Source organism: Ictalurus punctatus, chromosome 19 (genome assembly GCF_001660625.3).
Source record: "Ictalurus punctatus breed USDA103 chromosome 19, Coco_2.0, whole genome shotgun sequence".
NCBI classification, from domain to species: domain Eukaryota; kingdom Metazoa; phylum Chordata; class Actinopteri; order Siluriformes; family Ictaluridae; genus Ictalurus; species Ictalurus punctatus.
The window spans coordinates 5,770,823-5,793,016 of record NC_030434.2 but is presented as its reverse complement, the minus strand read 5'-3'; the positions used below and the strand labels follow the sequence as shown (position 1 = coordinate 5,793,016).

Below are 22,194 nucleotides of genomic sequence, written 5' to 3'. Positions count from 1 at the left end.
TTGCTTTAACAAGCCTATGTAGCTCTACATCAGTCATGTTCTTACTGAGAAGTTAGATATAATGGACATTTAGCTATATAAATTTGATCAGCTTACAAAAGAATTTATAGCATCTGGCTGTGCAGTAACTCACCTCTCAGTGTAACAACATCCCCCATGTTTAAAACATAACAAAAATAAAGTGCTCACAAACAACTAATCTGTAAGAATCTATAATAATATGTGGATGACATTTTAGCTAATGTCAATCCGATGCCTAAATAATTGAATTGAATTCTCAGTAGATATTTATGGTCAACCAAGCATCTATTGGTAGAGTTTTTGGGACTTCTGCCAAAGAAGCTGTTAAAGTAAGCTGTATGTGTACAGTATGTCTGTATGTAGTACAAAACAGAGAGTAGAGAAGCTCCATGTTCAGAGCAAAAGGAGCCGAACTGGGCTCGGAGAACTAATTAATGTCTGTTAGCAAGCACTTGTTTTCACCCATGTAACTACTAGTAAGATGTCTTGTAAGGTCGCTAACACAAAGGTAAATAATCATGTAACATTGCTAGCTAACATTATGGTAGCTACTTGTGTTGTTAACTTCAGTTATTTAGCTCAGTGTAATTGTGAAAGACTTACAGTTGCTCTCTGCCTCCTGTTGCTCTTCTCACTGGTGCAGCTCTTCTCTATACTCTGTCTCGAACATGTTGGATGCCACTGTGTAACAGTAACTCAAAACTCCTCATTCATTGAGTCATTTCTGTCACTTGAGAAAACAGTTCACTCTATCTACATTTGGTAATCATCTGTCCCTTATAAACAGGATTGTCCTGTATTGAAAAGTAAAATGCTGCATCCTTCATTGAGTTAATACATGACGCGATTTTTCCCACATTCTTAGACACATCGCTTAATATATGCACTAAGTCTACACAGTGGTTAGAGTAACATAATAGTGAATAAAATCAAACCAGTTTCACATAAAATAGCAGAGAATCTCAAAATCAGTGCTATGGGACAGAGAATAACAGACACAGACTGTGCATGTCAACATCATCATTGTCCTGGCTATGGAGTCTGTGGTTCTGAAAAACGTCTTCCAAAATAAGTTTTTATACCAAATTGTGTCTGTATTTGTCTCTGTTTAGAAAACATTACCTGTTCATTCAAATTGATTTGTTACATCATTAACAGCCTACAGGAAATAACGTAGATTAGCTAGAATTAAAACAGTGTTAATGCATTAAAAAATAATTATTGTAGCAAAATTAAGGTAAAGGTTTAGACTGTAGTGTTTAAGTGATGGATGTTTTCGTCTTTAACAGCTTAATTTTTTTCAGTGTTCAGCAGAAAGCAGGAGACAGAATAGAAAAGAACATCATCACAGATACAGGGTAAGATCAGAACCAACAACATGACTGTGACACTTACACGCTGGTATTATAAACCTCTCTGCTGTTATTAACTACTGACTGATTAGATTATAGAAAATATTTGGACCCCATGTCTCACCGTATCTTCCTACTTCACCATCTCACAGACACGACCCAGAATCTGCTTCTGTGAATGAATTCCAGAAAAAATTCAAATTAAACCTGATGAAGAAGTTTGAGTGTTTGAATGGAGTGATAATAAACCTGGGAAACCAAACACTCCTGAATGAGATCTACACAGAGCTCTACATCACAGAGGGAGACAGTGGAGAAGTCAATAATGAACATGAGGTGAGACAGATCGAGGCAGCATCCAGGAGAACAACAACAGAGGAAACACCAATCAAATGCAACGACATCTGTAAGCCCTCATCTGAACAAGACGAACTCATCAGAACTGTGGTGACAAAGGGGGTCGCTGGCATCGGAAAAACAGTCTCTGTGCAGAAGTTCATTCTGGACTGGGCTGAAGGGAAAGCAAATCAGGACATCCACCTCATATTTCCACTTCCTTTCAGAGAGCTGAATCTGATGAAGGACCAGAAACTGAGTCTGATGGAGCTCCTTCATGTCTTTTTTAATGAAACAAAAGAAACAGAAATGTCCACTTTGGAAAAGGTTCTGTTCATTTTTGACGGATTGGATGAGTGTCGTTTTCCTCTAGATTTCCAGAACACAGTGAGAGTGTGTGATGTAACTGAATCAGCATCAGTGCATGTGCTGCTGATAAACCTGATAAAAGGGAATCTGCTTCCCTCTGCTCTCATCTGGATCACCTCTTGACCAGCAGCAGCTGATCAAATACCCTCTGAGTGTGTCCATCGAGTCACAGAGGTACGAGGGTTCAATGACCCACAGAAGGAGGAGTACTTCAGGAAGAGAATCAGTGATCAGAGCCTGGCCAATAACATCATCACACACCTGAAGTCATTAAGAAGCCTCTACATCATGTGCCACATCCCAGTCTTCTGCTGGATTTCAGCCACTGTTCTAGAGAGAATGTTGGGTGAAGCAGAGAGTGGAGAGATCCCCAAGACTCTGACTCAAATGTACACACACTTCCTCATCATTCAGACAAACATCATAGGAGAAAAGTACTCAAAGAAGCAGGAGAGTGATGAAGAAATGCTTCTTAAACTGGGAAAACTGGCTTTTCAGCAGCTGAAGAAAGGGAACCTGATCTTCTATGAGGAAGACCTGAGAGAGTGTGGCATTGATGTGAGAGAAGCAGCAGTGTACTCCGGTGTGTGTACGCAGATCTTCAGAGTGGAGTTTGGGCTTCACCAGAGTAAAGTGTACAGCTTTGTACATCTGAGCATTCAGGAGCACCTCGCAGCTCTGTATGTTCATCTGATATTCATGATGGAAAACAGAAATGTTCTTAATAAGAATCAGTTCTCTGAATGGTAGATCTCAGAGGTACACAAGAGTGCTGTAGATCAGACTTTACAAAGTCAGATGGGACATCTAGATCTTTTCCTTCGCTTTCTTCTGGGTCTCTCACTGAAGTCCAATCAGAAACTCTTACAGGACTTAGTAGCACAGACAGGAAGTAGCTCCCAGAGCAGAGAGGAAACAGTTCAGTATATTAAGAAGAAGATCAGTGAAGATCTTCCTACAGAGAAATCCATCAATCTGTTCCACTGTCTGAATGAACTGGGTGATAATTCTCTAGTGGAGGAAATCCAACACTACCTGAAATCTGGAAAACAAAGTGAACTCTCTTCATCACAGTGGTCTGCTCTGGTGTTTGTGTTAATGACATCAGCACAGGATCTGGAAGAATTTGACCTGAATAAATATTTCAGTACAGATAAGATTAAAGAAACTGTTCTTCTGAAGCTGATGGCTGTGATTGCAGCATCCAGAAAAGCAATGTAAGTAAAGCTGAATATAACTGTTCTACTGTTACAGTGTTAGAACGAGAAACTGAAAACACTTTGACAAATATCTACTTTACTATGTTTTGAATTTAAGTTGATACAGGGTGGAGTTTATGCAAATAGATAAATTAGAGAATAAAAAATGCATAAACAAATGAATAAGACTGAAGAGCAGGTATTAAATATGTGGAAGTCAGCTGATTTCATTTGAGGAAAAACACTGAAGTCTCGAAGTTATGACTTAGTATCTTGAAATAATTAAAAAGGTTCTTGATATTATGATTTATTATTAGCACAGTAATGCTGGTTTTATGTTGGATATTTGGAAATCTTGTGCTTTTATTTAAATAAATCTTAGCAATGTCACACTCACATCTAGAAGCTTTAATTTTATCTTCATAGTTTGAAGATTATTTTCTTCACGTTTTTCTACAAAATTTCTGTTATACATGAAGTGGAATTACACAGACACATGGTATATAAAACTATCTTTATTGCTGTAATACAAAATTACAGAGAAACACACATATGTAGCCTACCAGTAACAAGGCACAGGTGAGAATCATCATATATCATCATATATATATATTTACACATGTGCAGCAGTACTTCAAATCAGAGTATTATAAAAGAGATTTGAAAGTGAGTTTCTGGGTCTTCCACTGGAGAACATGATAAAGAAAACAGAGATTCTGTCTGTATTTAGTAAAAAACAGAGAATCAGAGAAGTTCCATAACCAGAACAAAAGGAAATGATCTGAACTTGTTAATATCTGTTAGCAAGTAGGCTAATCCTACTTGACTTACCCATGTAACTACTAGTAAGATGGCTAGTAAGCTCAATAATGCAAACGTAAATAATCATGCAACATTGCTAGCTAAAATTATGGTAGTCGATTGTGTTGTTGCTAATTTCAGTTATTTATCTCAGTGTAATCGTGAAAGATCTACAGCTGCTCTCTTTCTCCTGTTGTTCTTCTCTCTGGTGCAGTTCTTCTTCTGTATATTCTGTCTCGAACATGTATGAATGGAGGTCACTGTGTAACACTAAATCAAAACATCCTCATTCATTGAGTCATTTCTTTCTCTTCAGTAAACCATTCGCTCATCACAACAATTTACATACAAAGCTGCGTAACTAATTATTAACATTAGGCCGCTAACTACAGTTCACTTACTTTTTCCACTTTGAATGTTGAATGAGTGTGTTCAATAAAGACATGAAAGATCAGAATTTATTTTGTGTTATTATTTTAGGCACATTATATTTGTCAATACCCTTGACTTAGATGAAGATCAGATCACATTTTATGACAAATTTATGCAGAAAACCATGAAATTCCAAAAGTTTCACATACTTTTTCTTGCCACTGTATATATATATATATATATATATATATATATATATATATATATATATATATATATATATATATATATATATATATATATATATATATATATATGCATATGTGGCATCATAAATCCAACTCTGCCACCCTGGGGGAGAACCAGAGAAATACTCCCAACTAAAGGCACACATAAGTTTCACCAATCGGGGCAAGGAACATGAGAGTGAGACGGGAGTACGAATATAAAAATGATATTTTATTATGACACCTAAGCTTCATTAAAACTTAACATACAAATATAAAATCGCTCTCCCATTAAACACAATAAGGATTTTAAACTGACCACTTCTCCAGATTCAGGCTTGGCAGGGACAAGGCAGGCCAGCTACAGCTCGGGAGGTCATCCAAAACCACTGCAAGTCACACCAAAATCATCAAACACTACCTACACCATAAGGAAGTTATTGTCTTGGCACACTAAGAACGCTCTGAAGCACACACCACTGAATAAATGCAGCTAGCCTCCCCATTCCACCAAGACTCACTGGCTCCTGGAGAGAAAGAAGACCTAAAATTAACCTCAAATTACACAAACACTAAACAAAAAGAAGCAAATTACAGACACCATGGGGTGGTGGCTAGATCACTCAGGCATATTAACACTACCACATGAACTACAGGCAGTTAACAGCACCTAGGCAGAACCAGAATTATGGTAGACAGTACAAATGAAAAATATAGCAACTATAGCATGGAGACAGTAAGGCTCAACATACATCCTCTCAATAGTAAGGAGGTTCTGTGGAACAACAAACCCGAAACAGGTTTGATTCTGGAAAACACTAATTTACCACTTAGCCTCTCAGACTACGTGTGGTTGCAGAACCAAAAATACATCCAAAACTAAAGCCAAAAAAGTAAACACTAGCATAGCGAACGATACTTGGCAAAGAAAGACAATAAATAAAACCATGAAGCAAAACAGATCGGGTGAAACAAAACAGCAGCAGTGTCACATGTAACGTCTTCGCCTAGGGATTTGCCTGAGAGTAGATCTAGATGCTCAACTCCCCACTCTCACCACTGGGTGCATAACAAACACCAGACGCAAAGTTGTGTGATTACTCACAGGTACCGCGGCTTGACATACATATACATATCATTCAGCCACCAGCTAAATGTTGTGATCACTGAACGCAATCTCCGGCACCAACTCACCACAATGCACGCGCCACCAACACCGCTCTAACACTGAATGGAAATGAGAGCCGGAAATGGGGGGGGCTCGCAATCACCAAGACACCTAGGTGCCTACCAAAATAAGGGTCCTTAAATAGTCGGGTAGCTCCCATCCTATTGGTCTGCCGAAGCCATACCCCGAGCAGAGCCAATAGGATAGTTAAATTGCTTACTCTGCCACATATATACAGTATCTCACAAAAGTGAGTACATCCCTCACATTTTTGTAAATATTTGATTATATCTTTTAATGTGACAACACTGAAGAAATGACACTTTGCTACAATGTAAAGTAGTGAGTGTACAGCTTGTGTAACAGTGTAAATTTGCTGTCCCCTCAAAATAACTCAACACACAGCCATTGATGTCTAAACCGCTGGCAACAAAAGTGAGTACACCTCTAAGTGAAAATGTCCAAATTGGGCCCAAAGTGTCAATATTTTGTGTGGCCACTATTATTTTCCAGCACTGCCTTAACCCTCTTGGGCATGGAGTTCACCAGCGCTTCACAGGTTGCCAGTGGAGTCCTCTTCTACTCCTCCATGACGACATCACAGAGCTGGTGGATGTTAGAGACCTTGTGCTCCTCCACCTTCCGTTTGAGGATGCCCCACAGATGCTCAATAGGGTTTAGGTCTGGAGACATGCTTGGCCAGTCCATCACCTTCACCCTCAGCTTCTTTAGCAAGGCAGTGGTCATCACAGGGACAGATCCTTATACTTGCCCATTTTTCCTGCTTCCAACATATCAACTTCAAGTACAGGACCGTTCACCTGCTGCCTAATAAATTCCACCCCTTGACAGGTGTCATTATAACGAGATAATCAATGTTATTCACTTCACCTGTCAGTAATTTTAAAGCTATGACTGATTGGGGTACATTACAGGACAGTGAAATTCATTTCTTCATATTTCCTAATAGCACCTGAAAATGATTGTCACCTGCGTCCATAACAACTCCCAGAATTCCACACCACAACCAAACACCTGCACTGAACTCCATTTCCCAGCAGGACAACAACACAACAACCCTACTCTAGATACTAGCTAGTTAGCTGTAGTTATCTATTAACTTTATCCATTTTAATTACATCAACAAGTGGAAGCAAGAAAGTGTTTGACACAAACTAATTCATTAATAGTATTTTTTTTTACTGGTCTTGGGTCTGTTTCTTCTTTTTTTGTGTGTATTTGCCTAATTTAGTACCTAGCGTATAGGAAGAAACAGCCCTGGTGATTTAAGCCTTTAAGCATATTGTCTAACTGCTGTTTGTACTTTTAGCATTTATGAAAACAAGAAGGTTCAGTGAGAGCTTTGATGACTTGTTTGATAATTTGCACTGGTGTTAGTTCATTATGTATTATTTTATTTCCTTCAGTATCAGGTGTAATACAATCAGCATGAGAAGTTGGCCATCTCTGGTCTCAGCGCTCAGCTCAGAAACCTCTGAGAGAATTTCATCTGACTGTGAAAACACTGGACCTGACCAGGAATAAAATAGGAAACTCAGGAGTGAAGAGTCTCTGTGCTGGACTGGAGAATCCTCACTGTAAAGTGGAGACACTGAGGTAAGATCATCTCTCTGAGTGTCACAATAACTCACTAAAAGCAGCAGTTGTATACAGTGTTGTTTTTCACCTGAAATTTTCTGTAACAGTACAACATGCAGAACAGATAGATTAGTCATTAAGTGATAATGATTTCTCTCCAGAATAATTTATGCTTTTAAATAAATAAATAAATGTACTTACAGTTAGATACCATAATTTTTGGACTATTGAGTGCACCTGAATATAAGCCGCACCCACTAACTTTAAAAAGAAAAAAAAATTGTACATATATATATATATATATATATAGGCCGCACTTGTCTATAAACCGCAGGTGTCCACGTTGTAACATGAGATATTTACACAGAAAGATGTTACACAGATTTTTTTTTACTTTTAATTAAATACGTACCGTAAATGCTTTTTTCCGAACAGTGCCTGTAACACGGCTGATTAAAAAAATAAAAAATACAGTTGCCTACCAGGAAAAGTCATTGATCGCTATCTTCATCTTCCTCCTGCGCACTAAAACCACTAAAGTCGGCTTATTCATTGTCGGAATTGAACAGCCTCAGAATTACCGGTATTTCGTCACACACTTCCTCAGTCTCTCTTTCGTTGTCGCTCTCAATGTCACATACGTCTCAAGGCAAATTCGCCCTTGAGCTTGTGCTGACCTCTTCATCATGCAGCAGTCCAGCCTTTCGAAACCAGTTGGTGATAGTATATTTTTTTGCTCCACGCTGTTAGGATCCACTGGCAGACTTGAGCAAAAGTTGCTCTTCGCATGCAATTTCCTTCTTCGACAGCCAGATCGATCGCCTTTAACTTGAAAGTTGCATCATATGCATTTCTTCGTGTGTTTTCCATGATGGGGGGGTGTGCATGAAGCGCAAAATGACTGATCTGAAGAATTTAGTGTGAGTGCGTTTGATTTAATTCGAACAGTTTCATTGGTCCACTGTGACGAGGCTAAATGTTTTGGCGGCATGAAGCTCGTTAGCCCGTAAAAATCCATAAATTAGCCGAATCATTGTTTAAGCCACAGTGTTCAAAGCGTGTGAAAAAAGTAGCGGCTTATAGTCCGGAAATTACGGTATATGTGCATTAAAAATAGAGATAAACAGAGATCCTTCTACAAAACCTGACTCATTACTTTTAAGGCCAGCAATACTTTAAGAATCTGCATTGAGTGACGTTGCTCAGTAACATTTTTGCGTGGTTTGTATCCGTGTAACAGACTAGTTCAATAAAGAGTTTACCTTCTCTGAAACAGACTCCACACCGTGTCTTTTCCCCCTGACTCTCGTGCACTGTAATCAGAGGATATAATAAGATGAAATGTATTTCAGTTTGTGTTAACACTGGAGCACGCTGTCAGAGTGGAGATGGGACTCATCTGAGAGATGAAGAACAGAACTGCAGTTGGTTGAGGAGTGCATGGGGCAACGGCAAAGCAAAGTCATTTTAACTGTGATAAAAACAAAATGATGTCTGTGTCTGTACACGTCATCTTCAATCACAGGAATTAGAGTAGGCCTGGTTTCCTTTTTTCACTCAAAATCTGAAGACTTTCTGAATGAATTTATTTAATAAAAATCTGATGGGGCAGTGGCCCATTCTCACTATTTCTTCCATTAAAATCATCAGTTGAATAAAATAATTTTAAATATCACCGCAACCAAATAATAATCCGACAGTTATAATGGTTCTCCTAATAGATTTAAAAGAATACTTAGCTGAAACAGTTGTTATTTATCGTTTTCTTCTGAAACAATATTTTGTCTTAGTTTGGTTAGATGTTCCCTCACAATTTAACATCATAGCCTATAAAGAACTTTATGTTTGAATAAACAAATGCTATGTTTGAACTTCTAGGCCTGTAAATGTTAACAGTTAAACAAAACAAACCTCTTGGTCTCTGTCTGCTTATGTAACTACGACACTTCAGATAGTTAATCTGCACATTTCCTCACTTCCTGTTGTAGTCTATGTAGACTAATGTTAAAATGTTGAAAGGCAGTGCAACACTATTTTGTTTATGTTTGTGTCGTTATTGATTAAGAAAGCTGCCCAAAATATGTGATTTAATTTCACATAGGCTGCTGTAACATTTTGGATCGTTGTAGCTGGTGTTTCATTGAAATTAATTTCTAGTTGTTTTTAATGAGAAAAGCTCCTGTAAAACACAGCAGTACAAATATCTCTCATTTTATCAGCCTATTTTCTACAACCAGTTTCATTTTGTGATTTTCTGTTAGGGGTGTTTGTGTGTTTGTGTGTGTGTGTGTGTGTGTGTGTGTGTGTGTGTGTGTGTGTGTGTGTGTGTGTGTGTGTGTGTGTGTATGCTACATAAACAAGTGGCAAATTAACAAACCTCTTGAGTGAAAGACTTTCAGCACTTTGGCTACTTTCTGCAGTCATGTAAGTTCTTTTGAGTAACTGCTGGCTTTTGAGTTTTATTTTCAAACCTGTGCACCTTGTTTTACCCAGGCCCACTCACTGTTAAATTTCTGGCCTCGCCACTGAACAGTGGTAATGTTTTGGTCAGAAATGTAAGAAATTTTTGTAAATAATATAATTGGCCGTGTTTGATAGTAAGTGTGCTAATGTTACGCTAACCGCTGTGTAAATACATAACAGATAATAATTTAGAACAATAATTTATTACACCATAATTATTAAAGAAATGATTTAATAAAAGTGGGACTATACCTCTACAGACACACAACGGTTGGTGACAGTTGAATTTGTGAATTTGAATACCAGTGTGAATGCAGTGCCAAAGAGTGACGTCATCTCAGTGAATCAAATCTTTTCTCATTTACTGGCCCTTTCTGTAAATTACATCATTACACCAGTACGTGTGAAAAGTGAGTGTTTTTCTGTGTGTTGTGACTCACTGAATAAATTACTCAACTGATTTGTTAAAACACTGAGCCATTCACAACTAAAACACGTCTTATTATACTAAAATGAGCGTTCCTACATATCTAGTAAAAGAGTGTTTAAGCAGCGTGTTTTTCCCACTCAGAGCAGATCTACTGTTTTTTAAATTAATTTTGTCGACTACATAACCTGCAGAATATTTTTTCATTTAAATGAAATAGAGAAGACGTCCTGCAGGATAAATTAAGTACTTGGGAACTTTATTTTATTTCTGCAGGAGGTGAGCAGCAGTCCTTCAGGAATTATAAAATCCTGCAGGAGTTTTCCCTTGAGCAGCGAGTGTGCTGGAAATTCCTGCATCTAATTAGAAATAGAAATTCCTGTGTCTATTGTACTGCTCCATCCTAAATCCTATAGGAACATTCTGCACAGTTCCCTTTCAAAGGGAACTTCAACGTTGTGTTCAGCATAACACTATGGGGAGCACCTTTTGCACGTGACCGGCATCTGAAGCTTGTGTAAAATCCTACCTATTTATAGGCCTGCCATGATCAGGTCACGTGGCAATTAAGCGCGTCACGTGATATAAATATGGCACCTGTGAATCACGCCGTCAGCCTTTATTATCTTCAGCAAAAGACTGCATGTCGGTTGTTTGTGTAAAGAAACCAAAAGATGCTTCATTTCCTCGCTATCTTTTCTCAAAATCTCAGAACTTTTCTATCCCTTTAAAAAAAACAGAAGAGAAATATGAGCAAGAGAATTCAGGAAGTTTGTTACAGTTTGCTCCAGTCTCATCACGGAGAATAGTACACACTTTCTGGGTGAAGTGTCTAGGGGTGTAGCATGCGATGGCAGCCTTGAGAGGCTGCGCATGGTAATGCCTACATTAAGCAGCTTGGCTCGCGACTTGCACTCTTCTCGGAAGCCGAAGCTTGTTGGGTTTCAGAGCCTCGCGGATCTGGGCCGCTGCCAAGGCAGCTAGCCGTCTCAGGTTCGGGGGATCTCTTATGGATCCGGAAAAGGAGCCGGAGACGAGCGCTGCTCTATCTTCTGCTCTGTCTTCCGGGTCCGGCTCTCCTCCTTCCGCTATGGAAAGGCTAAAAGGAAAAAACACACACACACACACACAAATAATAGTAATAATTCATCTCTGACTCCAAGGAGCCAGAAGGATGTGCTAAAAACTGAGAGCAGCATATAAAGAGCTGCTTGAAGTGATTACTAAGGCTGGATGAGCCTTTTTCTCCCCAGTGAAAGTAAATCCCTCACACTGCAGAAACTCCCCCTTTTTCCAGAAGTGCATGACAAAATATCAGGCTTCTGGGGGAAAACCATGCATAAGCCGTATTTAGAACTCCAAGATGTTTGATTATTCGGCCATTGTGGGGAATGAATGGCATAGCTATTTAGCTATGCTGAAGGTGGAGAAGGCGCTTGTGAGCTACCTTTCTCCATCGACGGCAGGTAATTAGGGCGGGCGGCTTTGCCATCCAAGCTACCGTGTAAGCCACCGTGGCATTGGTGTGCAAGCCCTATGCGGTAGTAGTCTTGCTTGTGGGTCACTGCAGACGATGACAGTGTTGCAGGTCTACCAAGCAGACCTGCTGAGTGAGCTCGACATATGGCGGCATTCAGCCAGTTCCTTCCCTGTTGTCTCAAGTTCACCTTGGCATCCACGAGTGGAGCCCAGGCCAGCACTAGTGCGAGGGAGACCCAGAAGGCGAGTATGGCAGCCTGCCAATCCCCGCAGACAGCCAGGGGAACCAGGCGGCCACAGTTGCAGCCTGCTACTAGGCCTGATCTGAGAATGGTCATAAAGGCCAAGCAGGCAAAGAAGAGCGGTCCTGAGGGGCCGTGGAGGGACGTATCAGGGGACATGAGGTTGTTAGGGCAGTTAGCCCCCAGTGCTACTGTAGGGCCTCCCCTAGCCAAGGCAGTCCCAAGTTTTCAGTGTTCTCTGGTCAGCGAGCTGTCACAGGGCAACAAAAATCTGATGCTTTCCCTCCAATAGAATGTGGAATAGTTAACATCACTGGAAACGTGGAAACTACTGCCAAATGTGTCTCCTTGGGTTCTGTCTACTGTAGAAAATGGTTACAGGGACCAGTTTATAGCTCGACCCCCCCGATTCAGAGGTCTGCTCACCACAGTAGTCAGCACAGACCAGAGCCCGACGTTAGTGCAGGAAGTAAGATCCCTCTTGGACAAAGGGGCCATAGAACATGTACCCCATTCCCTGAGGGAGGGAGGTTTTTACAGCCGTTATTTCCTGGTCCGCAAAAAAGAGGGGAGTATGCGGCCAATTTTAGATCTGCATCATATGAACCGTACTCTTCGGACATACAGGTTCAAGATGCTGACGCCCAAACTTATCGTTCCACAGATTCAGTTTGAGGACTGATTTGTGACTATAGATCTAAAAGGTGCATATTTCCACATAAAAAATGCACAAAGTGCATGGATGTTACTTCGGCTCCATTGTGACTACAGGGCATCCGTGTACTAAACTACATGGACGACTGGTTAATTCTAGCATGATCCAGGGAACTGGCGGTTCAACATCAAGATGTTGTTCTCGCCCACATGAAGAGCTTGGGGCTCAGGTTGAACCTCAGAAAAGTATGCTTTCCCCAGTGCAGTGGACAACTTTTCTAGGGGTTATAAGGATTCTACTACAGTGAGGGCGTTTCTATCCCCAACATGCGTAGGGTCAATCCTTTCAACACTGAGCAAGATAAAGCTGTGAGACTATTGGCGCTTATGGGCCTATTGCACAGGAGACGCTGAGAACTTGGGGGTTTCGTCAAAGGATGAAACCTTTGAGAATAATCAGTGTCACGCAGCGATTCCTACGTGCACTGAGAATTTGAGTGTCCCCGGTTTCTAGCCTTGGGTCACACTCTAGGGGTGTCTCCTTAGTGCAAGATGGTAATGACAGACACCTCCCTCACGGGCTGGAGCGCGGTCTTAGACAGCTATCCAGCTCACGGTCTCTGGTGCAGCCCTCATCTGGAGCGGCATATAAATTGCCTAGAAATGTGGGCCATATTTCTAGCACTGAAATTCCTTCATCAATTGAGAGGTCACCATGTGTTTACAGACAACACACCGGTGGTCTCATATTGACCACCAGAGAGGATTATGTCCGTGCCCCTTGTTCAGGCAGGTGCAACTAATTCATCTCTCTACAGAAGGAAAGTTTATCAGTGAGTGCAATGTACATTCTGGGAATATGGGGGCAGATATCCTGTTGAGGCAGGGGCTGAGGCCCAGGAATTGGTGACTCCATCCACAAGTGGTGGAGTCCATATGGCAAGGTTTGGCCAAGCAGGACTGCATGTGTTCGCCTCCGAGGAGACAACACATGGCCCGCTGGACGATATGGCTGGACGCCATGGTGCACATGGAGCTCACATCTGTACGCTTTCCCCCCATCGCTCTGCTGCCGCAAGTTCTAGCGAGAGTTCACCAAAACAGCCTATATCTGCTGCTAGTAGCACCTTATTGGCCAGCTCAAATATGGTTCTGAGAGATAATATCCCTGCTAGATGGCACCCCTTTGGAGATTCCCATCCACAGGGACCCACTGTAGACCCAGTGAACTGCGCAATAGCTACAGTCCTGGAGTTCTTACAAGAACGTTTCCCAGTGGGGTGGGCTCCTTCTACAATCAGGGTTTACATGGCCGCCATTTCGGCCAGCCACACCCCTGTTGATGGAGCCTCTGTGGGGCAACATCCTCTTAACTTCGCGGTTTTTGCATGGTGTCAGGCGGCTGAGGCCCATCTGCAGGCCACGCATACCTTCCTAGGACCATTCTGTGGTCCTGGAAGGTCTGTCAGGGGCCCAATTTGAGCCCTTAGAGTCAGCCTCTGAGAAGCTTCTGACTCTAAAGGTAGCTCTTCTGCTGGCCCTGACATCTCTCAAGCGGGTAGGAGATCTACAAGCTCTTTCTGTTGCCCCTTCCAGCCTTGACTTTGCCCCTGGATTAGCCAAGGCCTTCCTGTATCCTATGCCGCTTCATTCCCCACACCAGAACAAGAGAATACACCTGCTGTGTCCAGTAAGGGCTCGAGTGTCTTGCAGTGACCCTTGGGCTTGGGTCTTTTTGAACAGGCCGTACCCTCGGTATGAAGGAGTAGGTATTCTCGTTCCCATAGTGTTATGCTAAATGCAACGTTGAAGTTCCCTTTGAAAGGGAACATCTGGGTTACGCATGTAACCCTGTTCCCTGAGAAAGGAACGAGACGTTGCGTAGCTTTGTCATGCCAGGGCAGGCCTGTGAATTGCATCTTCGCTTCAGATAATAGAGGCTGATGGCGCGGTTCACAGGTCCCATATTTATGTCACGCGACAGGCTTATAAATAGGCATGATTTTACACAAACTTCAGATGCCGGTCGCGCGCGAGAGGCGCTCCCCTTGAGAAGGTGGCAATGTTTTGGTCAGTGATAATTATATCTTGTGATTGGTCAAGAGAGAGCAGAAAGTTCAACATGAAAGACACGTCATCATCATAGCAAGTAAACCAAGATATAAATCTGTTGATGAAGAGTGTCATTGTGTCTCTCTACAGGTTGTGTAAGTGTGGTGTATCAGATGAAGGCTGTGCTGCTCTGACTTCAGCTCTGAGATCAAACCCCTCACACCTGAGACAACTGGATCTGTCCTATAATAATGTAGGAGAGTCAGGAGTGAAGAGTCTCTCTGCTGTACTGGAGAATCCTCACTGTAAACTGGAGACACTGAGGTAAGATCAACTCTCTGAGAGTCACATGACCTGCTCCTCAGTAAGACACATTCTCTAATAGTGAGACTGAAGCAGAAGTTTTAGGTTCATCATCAATGTCCTGAGGAGGAAGATTGTTTCTTTTTATTTAACAATAAATTATCAGCGAGTAATCTGGTTTGAAAAGACATGAGTGTTAATTCTCTTCACAATTAATGTTTTATACTTTTATGATTTATCCATTGTATCTTTTAATTCATGACAGTGTTTGTTTTTCATGATGATTCAGAGTTTTACTTCCTTCATTCTGTAATAATATAAATATATAGAGAGATATTAGATGAGAGAAACTTAATATAACACTGAGTATGATCATTTTAATTACCCTGTTAATTACAATAAACAGGTGATATTAAACCCTCAGGTCATAATGAATAATAAAATCATTTTACAAACACATCATCTTTAAAGTAATTCTTACGCCAAAATAAAAATCTGTTGATGAAGAGTGTGTCATTGTGTCTCTCTACAGGTTGGAGTGTTGTGGTGTCTCAGGTGAAGACTGTGCTGCTCTGACTTCAGCTCTGAGATCAAACCCCTCACACCTGAGAGACCTGTATCTGTCTGAGAATAATGTAGGAGACTCAGGAGTGAAGAGTCTCTCTGCTGTACTGGAGAATCCTCACTGTAAACTGGAGATACTGGGGTAAGATCATATTTTAAATCATTAGTAATAAAACATGTTCTAATCTTCTGATTACAGATAGTCTGATCTTCTCAAGAAAGATCTGTTCATGTGAACGCTGATCAAAAAAGTAATTTTGTTGAGATGTGAGAAGCGAGGAGAAGCTACAAAAACATTTCTAAAGATCTCGTGTGTATTACTCAGTCCACAATGAGAGAAACTGTCTACAACCAGAGGAAAGTCAGTGCTGTTGTTCCTCTGCCTGAGATCAAGAGAGTGAAGAGTGTGTCATTCAGTGCATTTACATGGACAACAATAATCCACTCTTAATCCAATTAAGACCATACTTTGATTAAGAAACTACCATGTAAACAGCAATTTTTAATTACCTTAATCTAATTAAGGTCATAATCGAAGTAAGCAATAATCGAATTAAGACAGGTGGAGTACTCCTCTTTTAGTTGTATTATGGACGTGTATTACAGACATGTAAACACCTTAATCAGATTATGAACGTCGTGTGAGAGTTTTCATCGCATTTTGCGACAGGACACGATCACACACAGCAGTTCTCAACATTTCACGGCGAACAAGAGAGCAAGGCTGCGTCCCAAACCGCATACTTGTCTACTATAGGCCTGTAGTGGGGAAAAATACATGTATCTCGGCTACTGTATATAGGGTAAGTATGCGGTTTGGGACGCAGCCCGCAGCTTCAAGCAGTTGTCTATTAGCACGTATGGCATGACAAATAGTTAACTGCACTTGAACCGTCCATAAAAAAATTAAATAGAAACACCCAAAACTGTATACGGTACCATAACGAAGAGAAACTGTATGTCAATACGTGAAATTCTGGAGGGATGTCGGACGGCGTGGAGCGGTGACGTAATGACGCGGGCTGTTAATCTAATTATGTTCTAAAACATATAAAACGGGTACATGACAGCAGTATTCTAAAAGCGACTCATGTAAACACCTTAATCACATTATTATCTTAATCAGATTAAGGTCAATAATTAGATTACTGCTGTCCATGTAAACGTAGTCAGTGCGTCTCTCTGCAGGTTGCATGGTTGTGGTGTCTCAGATGAAGGCTGTGCTGCTCTGACTTTAGCTCTGAGATCAAACCCCTCACACCTGAGACAACTGGATCTGTACAATAATAATGTAGGAGACTCAGGATTGAAGCTGCTCTCTGCTCTTAAGGATGATAAACATTACAAACTACAGACAGTGTGGTGAGTCATGACCTTTTTAGATAAATTGTGAAAAAATAAAAGACTAATAAATTAACCTGATTGTCATTAGTTTGTACATTTCTCTTTAGTTCCAATAAATATCAGATTACCAGGTTAGGAAATAAAACCAGTTTTATAAATGTCACTATATTCTCTATATATCAATTGGCTTTAATGCTGTTTTTTGTTCAGTAAAGTGTGTTGATTTAAAATTCATGTGAAGGTAGAAGACAGGAAGTCAGACAGAGTCTACAAAATATCACAAATGAGTGCATGAGAGTGATTGTAAATGAACACCTGGTCTCCTTGTGACAGCCTGCTATCTCTGACTTCATACTGCTGCTTTTGTCTGAACAAGATGATCTCTGCTTTTCCCTGTTTCTGATAAGCAGCACACTTTCTTCTCAACTCTCATTAAAGCTAATAAAAATTATTTATATTTTATGGCACAGATATTTGATTTAATCACCCACTTTCCTCACCCTGACACTTACTCCAGCACCCTACCTCCACACCGTGTCTTCTGTCTTTCCTGTAACATTCACCTCGGCTTCTTCTTAAAGTCTGTACTTAAATATAAATGTAGAACAAGAGCTAAATGACACAGGTGTTCATTATTTTAAAAACTCCAAAGCCTGTGATTGGATAAGAGCAGTGATGTGATGGGTAAATATCTGCTCATTTTCCTGTTAGAACTTGTGGAAGTTCTCATTTGTTCTCACTAAATGTTATAACACAGATGTTAGTAAGAATGAAGAAATGTAGAATGATTAATTATAAACAGGAGATGATGATGTTTCTCTTGGAGCAGAGATGATTACATGTTGATCATGAAGTACCACAGTCCAGTTTGTGGTTATTAATTCACATGTTTTTCTTTTATATTCAGGGTGTGATGAACATCTGTGTGTGTGATGAAGACTCGGGTGTTCCTGCATTTCACTTTTGGGGAATAGAGAACACATTTATAAACACATCACTCATTTAGTTATAACACATTAACAGACTCAGAGACGTGAGAAGTGTGTGTTCAAAATGACCTCTGACCCCTGGATAAAATTCCCCGGACCTCCTTCTCATAAAAAACCTGAGGGATTATTAGGAACAGCGGTGAAAAAGCACATGACCTCGAGCTGAACCCAGTCAGTGGAAGAGAGAGCTAAAATGGACAGGAACAGTTTCAAGACATTGGTGGATTGCTCACCTGACAGGATTGACATCTGAGGAGTTTAATGAGTATTTAACAGGAATTTTGTAGCAAAATAATTTTGAACATAAATTTATGTAACAACCAAATATATTGTTCCACTGGGTGTTTTTGTAGAGAAAAGTAAAAATATAAATCACCCCATCATGCTGAGTCAACATCATAACTCAACCTTGCTGAGATAAAACAGTCCAGACTGAGTCGGTCCACATTGTACCCAGCGCTGGATTTCAGAATCGACCCTGAAAGGAAATTCTCTTATATCATGTACCCTCTTATATTATGAACTGCTATCAAATACCTATGATGAATGTATTCATTTAATTACCTCTTTAAATAAGCTGCCATTTTTCTTATAGCTGGCACATGTATTTTCTGTCTCTTGAGAAGACCTATTTTCATAGTGTGCTGTGTGTTTTGTTTTGTCTATCTGGCTGGCACTTGCACCAGTAGAAAACGTCCACGCACTGCTGTTATCAATGTGTACAATGTATAAATACTCCTGTTTTGAATGAATAAACGGGAAGTCTCTCTGTGAACATTCATTTGTGTCAGTGTGTGTGTTCATTCGGACTCTCCAGGCCTGAACTCTGCGGTAAACCACACTTTCTAAGCACAGAACTAAAAGTTAATAGAAGTAATAGTAGAACAGGCTGAAAGGGCTGACTGAGATCTAAAGACATAATAAAGGGAAATCTAACTAATTTCAACAGTTCTTCAAAAATAAATTTGTGTAACAACAAAATATTGTAATTCTGCCACTGGCTTTGACCTCAATAACCTAAACTTCCTTTGCACACATGAATTGGTTCTTATTGATGCATTAACATAACAAATTTATGTTCCAGATGTTACACTAAATGCTCTTTGGCAGCTCCGCACATTGGTGTGAAAACAGATGGAAATTGAAACATCACGTATTGAGTTAGAAGTAGCTGCAGGAGTGATGGAACGCTGTAAGAAACGCTGAAGTCATTGCTAGACATCCAACTGTCAATCCTGTTCATAGTTAACTTACTGGGTGTCGGTCAGAGGACAGTTTTTCACAGAATGCATGAATTCTCTGTGACAGGTTTATTGTTCAGTACAATAAGTGATGAGGAGCTGCACAGACCATACACATACACAATGTCCAACATAAAGGCTGAGATGTCTTATGTGTGCTATAGGTTAGTCATGGGAAGACTGAGGTCCTTAGGGTATAGAATACAGTGGAGCAGGTTAAAGGTATCAATGCACAGAGTAGATTCTGATGGGATTTTCACCAGGATGATACAGTTTGGATGTGTGATAAGGAGAAGCTACTGTGTAATGGCACCACTTTTTCTACTGAACATGGAAACTAACCACAAACACATTTCATTACTTATAATCATTATTTTCCTCTGCTGTACACTGCTGTCTTCTCCATGTCCTCCAGACTGGTTTTCTTAATTAAAAAGAATTTCCAACAGCTCTTACAGTATGAATAAAATGACCTTTAAGATGAGGTCATGAGGATTCTTTCTGGATTTTTTCCCTTGCAGTCTTGTCGGGCTTTTATACTGAAAAATATACACATGCACACAGTTTTACATACAGTATATACTGAGCTGTGGCTGATGGTAGAGACCATAGCTGCCAGGTTTCTATGATCTACTTAGTACTTACTTATGAAAACAGTACCAAAGCGATTAAATCACTGTAAATGTAAAAAAAAAAGAAACCCTAATCATTTTACTGTAAGTGATTTGAACACTTCCCATCTGAGGAGATTTCAGTTTTAGCCTGAAATCTCATTGTTTTTTTGTGTGCACTCTTTTTATTTGTTATGATATAGGATATGAGATATATTTTTGTGTGTGTGATGATAGTCAGAGGACATTGTGGTTATAAGTCAGGATTTTAGCAGTGCAGCAGCTTGTAAACGGCTTGGAAGTGACCACTGATTGACATGGATTCAAATTCTATTCATGCTTCCCACTTATACTGATCAGTACTTTCTGTGTCAATGGCTGAGCAGTAAGTCATTTCACAGGATGCGATTTCAACATTCAGACACAGATTAGATTCACAAGAGTGTTTTAAAAAAGATATCTTCAGTGACTAGTATGGAATGAATGGAAATGTTTTATCATGTACAGCAGTTTATTTTGGGTGGGAAAAAAAATCTCTGAAGTGAATACAACATTATGTAAAACCTCATTTTGCAGCTCAGTGGTTAAAGTGTTGTGTTACTGCTCAGAAGGCTGCGAGTTCAAACCCCAGCACCACCATGCTGCCACTGTTGGGCCCTATCTAGAACAAAGTCCAGCTATGTGTATAGGATGTTCATTTTGCCACATTTGTTAGTTTGTTTTCTATAGAAGGTGAGAGTCATTGTCTTATCCTGTCTATAGGGGTGTGCAAGACTAAAATACCCAAGTATTTGCACTTAAAAAATAAAAATAAATAAAAACAAATTACAAGCAAAATTCAATTTGTAATTGCAAAAGTACAACTCTACTAATGGTCCATTGGACATCAACCGGCAAGTAGATGTCCATAACACCTAAAACGGTGAATTTGAAAAACAATGAAATTCTGCTATATGTGATCCAATAAGCAACGTTTTTTTTAAATATATATATTTAAAAAACACACATACTACATGCCCCCTTTTTGTTGAAGGGTAAAGAGAAATAACATGCAGAGGTTGTATGATAATTGGTCAAAAGGAAGGACATAAAATGAGACCAAGGTAGTAAGGTTACTATTTTTCTGCTTCTTTGTACACGTGTATAATACAACAGGATTAAGAGGGGGGCCTTTCCACAGGACAACCAAGGTAATAGGCAAGAACTAAACAAAAAGAAAAGGGTGAATAGAAAAATAATATGCTACATACAAAGATTTAGTGAAGAATACCTAAAATCATCATACAGCAGTTTATTTAGTAGAGACGCACCGATATAAGATTTCTCAGCCGATACCAATAACCGATTATTCAGAGTGATATCGGCCAATACCGATAATTCTGCCTTTTATACCTTCTTTTAAATGAATAATAATTACACAATTCTGAAAGAAATGCAAATAAAGACTTTATTCTCTCCATTTCAGCAAGTTGTTTCACAGTAACTGGTCTCACAAACAGAAAACACATTACTCTAATTAACATTAACACATGAACTCAATTCTGAAGATTAAACTAAGATTTCTTAAATTATTGAATGTTATTAATTCATATTAACATTGACTGAATTCAAAAACCCTCCTGTTAGGAAATATACTAATCTACAAATCTATTTTTGCAGAGATTACAGAGTTTACAAATTGCAGTTTTGTCATCATTCAACACAAGAGACATCAGGAGTTATATCATACACTTTCTGTCAAACTGTCAATCAAAGTGTTGTGTGTGATAATTTATGACCCTCTGTGCTTCCCTGACTGACAGGTCTGTAGGGGTGGTGAGGGGGGTAACCCTATGGAGTTTATCAGATGATCAATCTGGCTCCTTTGTGTCTGGGGGTGTTGTGGAGAGGTGTGTGTTGGAGGGGAATAGTCCCCCTCCCAACGAAAGGTGTTTATGTTAATGAGTTTGGTTTTTGGTGGGGTGAAATACGTCTGAAAAGAAATAATGTTTTTAATATGGGGATGTGTTTGTGGTACTTTGTGGCGTTATTTCGTTTGTCTAAACACATTGTTAGAAAAGCATGATGTTTGAATGTGTACATATATAAGTAGAATATTTGTTTTGTGAAATAAATGAAAACAATTGTTGATTATGTTTTTCTTTGAATAAAAAGTTTAGGAGTTAAAGCGTCTTTTTTTTTTTTTTTTAAAGAATCTGTTTAAAATAATCGTTTGTATTACATACATTCTAAACACAAACCTTTAGGATGTAAAAATGATCAAAAGAGCTGTTTAAAAAGAATCCGTATTACTAGGTTTCCAAAAAACACATAAAAACTTTAGGAGGTAAAAATGGTTAAAAGAGCTGTTTAAAAAGAATAGCGCATATTACACGACTTCT

At 39.7% G+C, this 22,194-nt stretch overlaps 1 pseudogene; it reads left to right on the top strand.

Annotated features, from left to right (window-relative positions):
- The first annotated feature begins 1,287 nt into the window (after positions 1-1,287).
- Positions 1,288-18,035, top strand: LOC108279587 (NLR family CARD domain-containing protein 3-like; annotated as a pseudogene).
- The last annotated feature ends 4,159 nt before the right edge of the window (positions 18,036-22,194 follow it).